The following is a 9452-nucleotide window of genomic DNA, read 5'->3' as shown; positions in this document are numbered from 1 at the left end:
TTTGCTAGTCACAATATAATAGTTTCCATCAAATCCAACATAGTTTTCATTATCTATAATTCTCTTAGTTCAGCGTCTACCTCGCCTTTAGTAGAGGCTTATAACAAATCATAATTTATCTTTTGAAATCAATACTCGCTGTAATTAGAAACTGGAGTAATTATTGAGTTATCATAGAATTTATTCCATTCCTGGTACACCTCATGTTGCCAGAGAACCCTCTTATGGTTTGCAATCTAAACGAGCTTGTGTGTGCTGAGCTGAGAGTACAAGCCAGATATTATAGGTCTGGTAATCGTGTAGGCTATATTCTATTGCCTATTCGGCCTTATCCTGGTAGATCTACATTTACATAATGCAACCTACAGAACAGCATCACATTCACACATGCAGACAGGATTGCCCAGAGGGCATAAAAACTGTTTTTTTTTTGTTTTTTTTTTTGTTTTTTTGGAAGCAATACTTTCGTTATGTGAAGAGCAAAACGTAGAAGTACAAAGGCAGTGGGGAAATACTTTTTCGGACACAGGGGGCCTCTAAACGTACATAAATCATAGAATTTATGTACTTTATGGGGTTGAAGCAATACTTTCCTTGCCTACGGTAGTGGGGAAAGAGAAGTGGATTGTAAAGTTAATAATCTGTGATTTTAATGCACAGAAATAATCTACTAAGAAAATGGAATAAAACTTGAATGTTCATTACTAGTGATCCTTGGGTTTAAGAACTCGTTCATGAACTGTTGGATTGATCTTTGAAATTCGTAACTCATAAATTATTGTAGAGGGTTTCTACACTGATAAAACACTTGAGGCGATTTATACTGATTAGATTCATCACTTACAGCAATATAAGACACGTACGTAAACTAGAAACAACTATAAACTGATAACTACCTACTGAATTACAAATAATTATCACAAGCTAATGTTTAAGAATAACTGTCACCAAATATAAGAAACTTATGAACTGTATAAGCAACTAGGAATGTCTACAAAAGTCTGTCATCACCTTATCACTTGTGTCTGTCACAATAAGAGAAAAACTAGCAATAGCACTGTAGTTTGTCAAACTAAACCCTATCTGCAACACGCGCCATTCTATAGACGCCACAGAACCATCTAGAAGGTGAAGAAAACAGTGCTCCAGAACTCTCCAGAATGGCCTGGAGGTGTGGTGATGAACGTTCTGGAACGCGCTCGTCATTGTTCGACGTCCCCATGCACCAAAACCCAAATACACTGGAACGTTCCGGAAGTCCACCAGAGACCCCTCGCCTCCTGCCATCCTACTAAAGGCTACATCCATAACATCAAACATGGTAGGTGAAATTCATGGGAACAGCTCTTAACGATAATTTGACAGTCGGTTTCATAGAAGATCCTATTCGAATAAAGTGTGTAGGAATCATGAGTTGTTTGTCGAGTGGTGAGAATGCCTGGCTCATGGAGAGAATGCCAAGTTGTAATATGAATGAGCAGCTGCTGTCTACTGCTCAATTGAATCAGGGATTTGATTGAAGGTAGAAGAGGAATAAAAGGAAGAAGAAGAAGAATAAGAAGAAGAAGAAGAAGAAGAAAGAAGAAGAAGAAGAAGAAGAAGAAGAAGAAGAAGAAAAGAAGAAGAAGAAAAGAAGAAGAAGAGAAGAAGAAGAAGAAGAGAAGAAGAAGAAGAAAGAAGAAGAAGAAGAAGAAGAAGAAGAGAAAAAGGAGAAGAAGAAGAAGAAGAGAAGAAGAAGAAGAAGAAGAAAAGAAGAAGAAGAAGGAGAAGAAGAAGAGAGAAGAAGAAGAAAAGAAGAAGAAGAAGAGAAGAAGAAGAAGAATAAGAAGAAGAAGAAGAATAAGAAGAAGAAGAAGAATAAGAAGAAGAAGAAGAATAAGAAGAAGAAGAAGAAGAAAAGAAGAAGAAGAGAAGAAGAAGAAGAGAAGAAGAAGAAAAGAAGAGAATGGGATGAGAAGAAGAAGAAAAGAAGAGAATGGGATGAGAAGAAGAAGAAAAAGGAAATTGGAGGGAGAAGGAGATGATAAACGGAAGGAGGAGAGAACGAGAAAAAATTGTAGAAGAAGGATGGAAATAGGAGAAGAGGTGTGAGAGGTTAGGTAAGAGGTTATAAACCCTTAACCGTAAAGTATAAGATCACATGGCCCTCTTGTAGCCTACGGGGAAGATGGCGTTTCCCAAAATGACACGTAAGCCGAATCAGTTGTGGAAGCCCTTTGCTTCTTATCAGCCTTATCTCTGTTCCAGTGATACGTTACTGGGCCTGATTTAGGGCTGACCCTTCCATGCATGCCATGCCTCAAGATTCGATGGCCCTACTTTCAGCCCTAAGAAGGGTGGGATGTCATACCCAGCCCTATCTCTCCACACAAGGCGAATTTGTGAAATGTGTTGGTGATGGTGTCACATATTGCGGATGTGGCTGACCTCTACGACATATTTGGGATGATACCGATCCAAATAATTCTAGTCGTTTTCTCGGCCCCTCTTCAGATATTCAGATATCGTCCCAATATTGTGAATGTGTGTTTTTTCCCACTTAAAACTCCCATCATTGTGGAGAACTATTATAAATAATGTCATGCAATGATTTCATGGATTTGATGGGTTAGACAGTTTACAGAGAAGCTCGTAATTGACCGAGCGATGTGAGGTCTGATATTCAAGTCGACGGTTTTGCATTTCTCTTAATGTTTAAATGTTTATATGTTTATATTTTGCGCATTTACGGCGAAACGCGGTAATAGATTTTCATGAAATTTGACAGGTATGTTCCTTTTTAAATTGCGCGTCGACGTATATACAAAGTTTTTGGAAATTTTGCATTTCAAGGATAATAAGCTTATAAAAGGAAAGGAGCCTCCTTCATACGCCAATATTAGAGTAAAAATCAGACGAGTTGTCCAGTTTCAAAACTCGTTAACTCCAATCAAGCATTTTTTTCACAAAGGGCAAAAAACTGTGGTTAGGTTATGCAAGGCAATAGCACTTTGGTAATATTTTTATAAAATGTAAAAAAAAAATTACTTTTATTGATGTATCAGGTCATAAATCATTGATGTGGAATTTTTCAGTAATTCAGAAAAAACATTTGCACATAACAGATTTTGCAGCAGTAGTAGCATTATGACGGGTTTTGCACCATTATGAAAGTTAACGAGTTTTGTTCCAGTAATTTTAAAATTGAGAAAAACTTATTATTTCACTATGAGTTCAACTGAATTTGCAAATTTTATATTTTGATAGGACCTTTTTATTGTCTGGGATGATAAAAATGCATATTCAGTTTTAAAAAAGAAGTTTATCAACTAACAAAAAACATACCGGTGACCAAGCACACATAGCCAAAATGTTGCATCATGAAAATGAATCAAACCAATCTTTAAAATATAAAAATGAATGTCTGTTTGTGTGTTTGTTTGTGTTTGTATAGACTCGAAAAATACTTGACAGAACGGCATGAAACGTTGGGTATATGTTGTGTGAATATTGGGTATGGTTTCTGACCAGAAATTTTAATATGGGGGGGCTAGTAATAATTTTTTTTAATCCATTTTACAGACCTATGTTTTTGGAATTTTTGGCCGAGCGGCTACCGAAGAACCGAAATATGATCATGATTCAATTAGTTGAGATCACATATTTGATGATGATGTGGATCTGAAACTGAATAGATTTCTACATATATGTGGTACAATAAAACGCCGGTTGAAAAACAGAACAAGGAAGGAGACACAATTAAAATTTAGATACCAACATTATTGTATGGAACAGAAACTTGGGTTAGCAAGCAGAGAACATTAAGCAAAGTACATTAAGCAGAGTTCAAGCTGCAGAGATGCGTTTTCTTCGAAGTGTAAAAGGTTGCACAAAGTTAGACAGATTCCGCAATTATCACATTAGAAATGAGTTGGGAATATCATCATTAGCTGCACAACTTGAAATAAACTTGGAAAAACAATGTGGAACGAATGCTACATACTAGGATACCAAAGGCTGTCATGAAATATAGACCCTACGGTAGAAGGGATATTGGCAGACCTCTGAAAAGATAGTAAAATAAATAGTTATATCCTTTGAAACCGGAACAGGTGTGTACGCCTAATCCTGGAAAGAAGAAGAAGATGAAGTAGAAGAAGGAGAAGAAGAAGAAGAAGAAGAAGAAGAAGAAGAAGAAGAAGAAGAAGAAGAAGAAGAAGATTCAATATTGTATGATTTGGCATCTAAAGTTACCAGCTGTATAATAAACACGTCACCCTGTAATAAATTGTGTACTGGAATTAAAACGGTAGTTTGGAGTTGAAGTTAGTGTAGTCGATTTGTACCAGCTGTAGATAATCATTCCTTGGGCTAGACACACTCCAGTTAGTCAAGAAAAGACAAGACTCGTTAAGTCACTTGACATAGTTGCTTATGAAGACATGTCCAATTGCAATGACTAATCGGTGTGTGTTGCTTCATAAGAAAGTATGTGAATCACTGTGACTAATCGTGACTAGTCTTGTCTTGACTAACTGGTGTGTGCCCACCCTTAGAAGAGCTATACAAATAATAATCATTATCACTCCCCTATCACTGAGAAACTGGATTTTTTTCTTCAACGATACATTGCTATCTAGTCTAGGGACTAATGAGCAACTTTTTTCTGTCCTATGGTACTAATAAATATTCCATACAAGAGAATCCTCCATAGGGTCTCCTATTCAATTCTAATATTATTAGTAGGCTACACTGCTTATGACTGTACTACACAGGTGGGTTTCACTCATTTCCACTGCTCTGCTTTTCACTGGACACAAGACACTTGAATCAGCACTAGACCAGTTCAAATGGCTTCTTCCTTTCCAGCCTCCTCACCAATCCTTCATTTTCCAGCAGCTGGATTGCTTCGATGTTGTCGTTTTGGTGGAATCGGGCCTCGTGTTCCTCTGCATGCCTCTGGATTTCGCTGCATACCAGGTCGACTTGCAGGTCTCTGTGAAGGTCGCTGTTTCTGACGTACCAAGGAGCATAAGCAATGTTTCTCAGCACCTTGTTTTGGAAGCGTTGTATGACTTTGATGTTACTGTCCTTGGTACACCCCCAAAGTTGTATACCATACGTCCATACTGGCTTTAGAATCTGCCTATAAAGGAGTACTTTGTTTGGAATTGACAGAATGGAGTTCCTTCCAATCAGCCACCAGAGTCTCTTGTATTTTATTCCAAGCTCTTCTCTCTTCTTCTTAACATGGACCTTCCAGCGAAGCTTTGCATCTAAAGTCATACCTAGGTACCTGACATCATTGGAATATGGTACTATTTGATTGTTAATGATTATTGGTATGGGTTGAGCCCTCTTGTTTTTGAAATTGATATGAACTGATTTTGCCTCATTGAGTTTAATCTTCCATTTTGTTGTCCAGTCTTCAAATTTTCTGAGAGTTATTTGAAGTTTTGCTGTGGCACTTTCAATCTTGTCATCTATAGCTAATATTGCTGTGTCGTCGGCAAATGTTGCTATTGTATTATTCTCGAGACATGGTAGATCACTTGTAAACAGAAGATAGAGAATCGACCCCAAAACACTCCCTTGTGGTACTCCTGCTTTCATTTCTCCTAGTCCAGAAAAAGCATCTTCATGGTTCACTCGTGTGAGTGAAGTATCGACCAGTTGAATATGAATGTAAGATGTAAATTGAAAAATGTTGGAAAAAATTATTCACCTCATGAATTTACTGTCACCTTTTATCATTCACCTTTTGAATTTAGCTTAGCTTATATTCATCCTAAAATGGAAGATGGAAAGAATATGGAATTCTGTGTAATTCATGTACATCACATACTTCCTGGACCATCTATTGACAATCAACAACTATCAAAAAATAAATTCATCGTTGAAACACTGATTCGGCCTATCTTTTTTTTAATTCAACACTTTACTGATAGATATTACTACCAATTGATTGAGAAGAATATGTTTTCGGAATAATGAATGCTGCATGACTAAGCACATAGGAAGTCCGTATTGAGATGCAAATGAAAATATTGATTGTCAGATAAATTTCATGATTCACCAAATCAAGTCGATTGTGACATGAGATAAATTGACTATTTGTCGGTGAGAAGTTCGCCGGGTAAGCTAGTAGAATGAATAAAACTATTAAAATAGGTATCAATGTGACAACTTAAAATCTCTTCAAGTGTGAAAATTTAATAGTGGTCGAATAGAATATAATTGAAACTATACAAAATATCCATTTGTATTAGAAGATTATTACAATTGAATTCATTGAAAAACATAACGTGGTTTGCAGCAGTAATGAATTCAATACATTCTACTTCCTAGAGACATAACGAGTTCTGTTGCAGTATTCGTTCAGTAACTATAACGGCTTTTGCAGCAGTATGTGGGGTACACATGACGAGTTTTGCAGCAGTATCCAAACTTTGACGGCCATTTTCATACCTTTTCTAACGTGTTCTGTAGCATTTAACAAGTGGGAATGGTTGTATATGAACCCAGAGAACAAAATGGCGGTCTTAACTCGAAGTTGAAAAAAATGGAGATAACGAGTTTTGAAACTGGGCTACTCCTGACTATAGAATTATTCATCATGAATCAGCTGACAAGTGATTACACAGATGTGTGGAGAAGCCAGTCTATCGCTGTATTTCCATAAGGTCTATAGTTTCAATCTGGTACTTGTGGATGAGAATACTGTGTGAGGTCTACTGTTCACAGAACTACTGGTAAACTTAGTTCAGACAGTTTAGTTTTCATAAAAAAAATTTTCCCATCAGTATAGAGGCAATACTTCGAGTAGTTTCTTGACCGAGCGAAGTGAGGTCTAAGATTCAAGTCGACGATTTTGCATTTCTCCTTATGTTTATACGTTTGAATGTTTATGTTGGGTATTTACAGCGAAAAGCAGCAATTCCATGGTCATTTCCATGAAATTTGACAGGTATGTTCCTTCTTGAGTGTCACTCTCGGGAGGAAAAAACAGGAAAACTCTCTAAAGCATAGAAGTAACTCCATTTAAATAACATGGAGAGCATATCTCTATTCTAAAAACGTACATTAATATGAAATAGGTAAGAAAGTCTGAGCTCAGATGAGGGAGCCTATATAGAGTAGTCATTAAGCCAACTAAATTCAATAACTCAACCAGACATTTGATCAATTAATATATGAAATTTATGTCTATATGCTAAAATTATCACAAACTCCATATCACTATACTAAAAAAAATGTATAAATATTTTCTTATATCTCATGTTATTCAGAATACCAGCCAACGAATATTCTTCATTAACTAAATTTATAAATAGATAAATAAACTAATCAAATTTGAAATGGGAAAACTTCATTATAGTTGTAGTTGTGTCGGCCATTGTCGGTACAACTTTTGCCGACAGATAGCGCAAAGTGCTGTCGGCGGAGAACTGTGATTACAAGCCAGCCCAGCTGTTTACTTTTTAGGTTATGTTGTAACACATTGTTTGGTCACGTAAGTTTATGAAAGTAATTTTATTTGCAGTTTTTATAAAAATGTAGGTGGAGGAAAAATGTGTATATCACGAGTAAAAAATTTTTTTTCTCCCGCAGGAAAATTGTAGCCCTCCTCGAGCTTCAAACTTTTCCCTCAGGGAGAAAAAACAGTACTTTTCACTCTAGATATACAAATAACTATTTAAAAATTTTGCATTTTAAGGATAATACAAGAGGAAAAGGAGTTTCCTTTGAACACTAATATCACCGTAAGTGATTCAGACTATAGAATTATTCATATAAATCAGCTGTCCAGTGGACTATAATACTACTCATTCAAAAACATCGAACATGTTGGAAATGTATCTTTCCATCAACGTTAGTAGACAGTTGTCTACTAACTCTGTCTTTCCATAAGCTGAGGCCATGATTCTAGTTTGGAGTTTGAAGTTATTGATAGAAAATTTTTTTTCTACATTTTTCTTTTTTAATCTGATTATTAAAATTGCTTTCTAAAGAAAGAAATTGATTTCTAAAATCATGAAAAGTGAGAAATGAGGTTTGTAGGAAATCAGCATTATGGTAGTTTATTTTGTTAGTTCCAACACACCGATTTTTCGCCAACATGACAACACAGAATGTTCTCTGATGGGTTGATTGGATTGGCGTATCGACGGCACTCAGACCTGATAACTGCGCTCACACTCACATTCCGGGGCGACACGTCACGGTACGATAGGACAGAAAGCTCTATGTTTATTTAGAATTTTTCCAGATATTTTAAATTGATGAATTATTTATTAATTTTTGAGAAAAAATAACAACAGGTCAATGTAGCTTACTGAGCGCGAGGTCTACTGTTCACAGTATATTTATTATATTTATTATACTACTAGTATAATAATAAAGATAAATTTCATTTTCCAACAGATATAAAATACAAATGCAAGATGAAATATGATAAACACAGAATTTTAGTTTAGATGATTATATGATGTAATAGATCTTCTCAATCATTCAAAGCAAAATACAATCAGAGCAAAAAAAGATGAATTTATAATCTTTTGGTGATATTTCAACTCTAAGGGTGGCTTCTAAGGGTGTAAAGATCGTCTTTTAGCATGTATATTCTTCTTTTCCCAATATCTTAATTATAATTGAAATGTCCATATCTAATGTTACTGTAGAACTATTAATCTAGAGAGTACCTCTTAAAAACAGTTGTTGACTACTGGTAACTAAATTAATAATTTTGTCAGGTTGGCATGAAGTTGAGATGACTTCATTAGGTTGGCACCAAATTGAAGAACTAATTAAAATGCATTTATCGAGCATTTTAACAAATTAATTGGGCACTGCTGCTTCAATCAGAGCTATTCCTGGTAGTATAGATAGTTTTTATTTTTCATAAAACAAACTTTTATGGCGGGAGTTGCTTCTATCAATAATCGATCCTATTCTATCAAGACTAATTTGGATAGTATATCCGACAGATCGCGAAAACTGCTTAAACAATTTCGACGAAATTTTAATAATTCAGTATGATATATGGAAGGTATTTTTAAAATTTCAGAAGTGTCCGTTGTGGACTCTGATTGCAAAGAATGAGGAAATTCGGCCGAAATTTAACATGGGCGGAAGAAAGGGGTTATTTATTGAAACGGCCAAATAGCTGTTGTTGCTTTTCCTTATGTAAAAATATCTTTCATAGAAGTAGGGCTTTTTCCCATGGATCAATTATTCTCAAACATTGATTGTTGAACATTGAGATTCTCAAACATTGAGAAAATAGAAGGTAGCTTTCGAAAAAAATATTGGAGAATATAATAATAAATAATAATAAAAATTTCTATTTCCATTAAGATGTGTACAAAAGAACAAAAAAACAATATCATATAAAATAACATTAATTACACTGTATGAATAGTTAAGTGATACCAAAGTCTGTATATAGCTAATGTCCTGAAAAAACAAAACAA

The sequence above is a fragment of the Nilaparvata lugens genome, chromosome 2, assembly GCF_014356525.2.
Source record: "Nilaparvata lugens isolate BPH chromosome 2, ASM1435652v1, whole genome shotgun sequence".
NCBI lineage: Eukaryota > Metazoa > Arthropoda > Insecta > Hemiptera > Delphacidae > Nilaparvata > Nilaparvata lugens.
The sequence above is the reverse complement of the archived record's forward strand: the minus strand, read 5'-3'. Positions refer to the sequence as shown.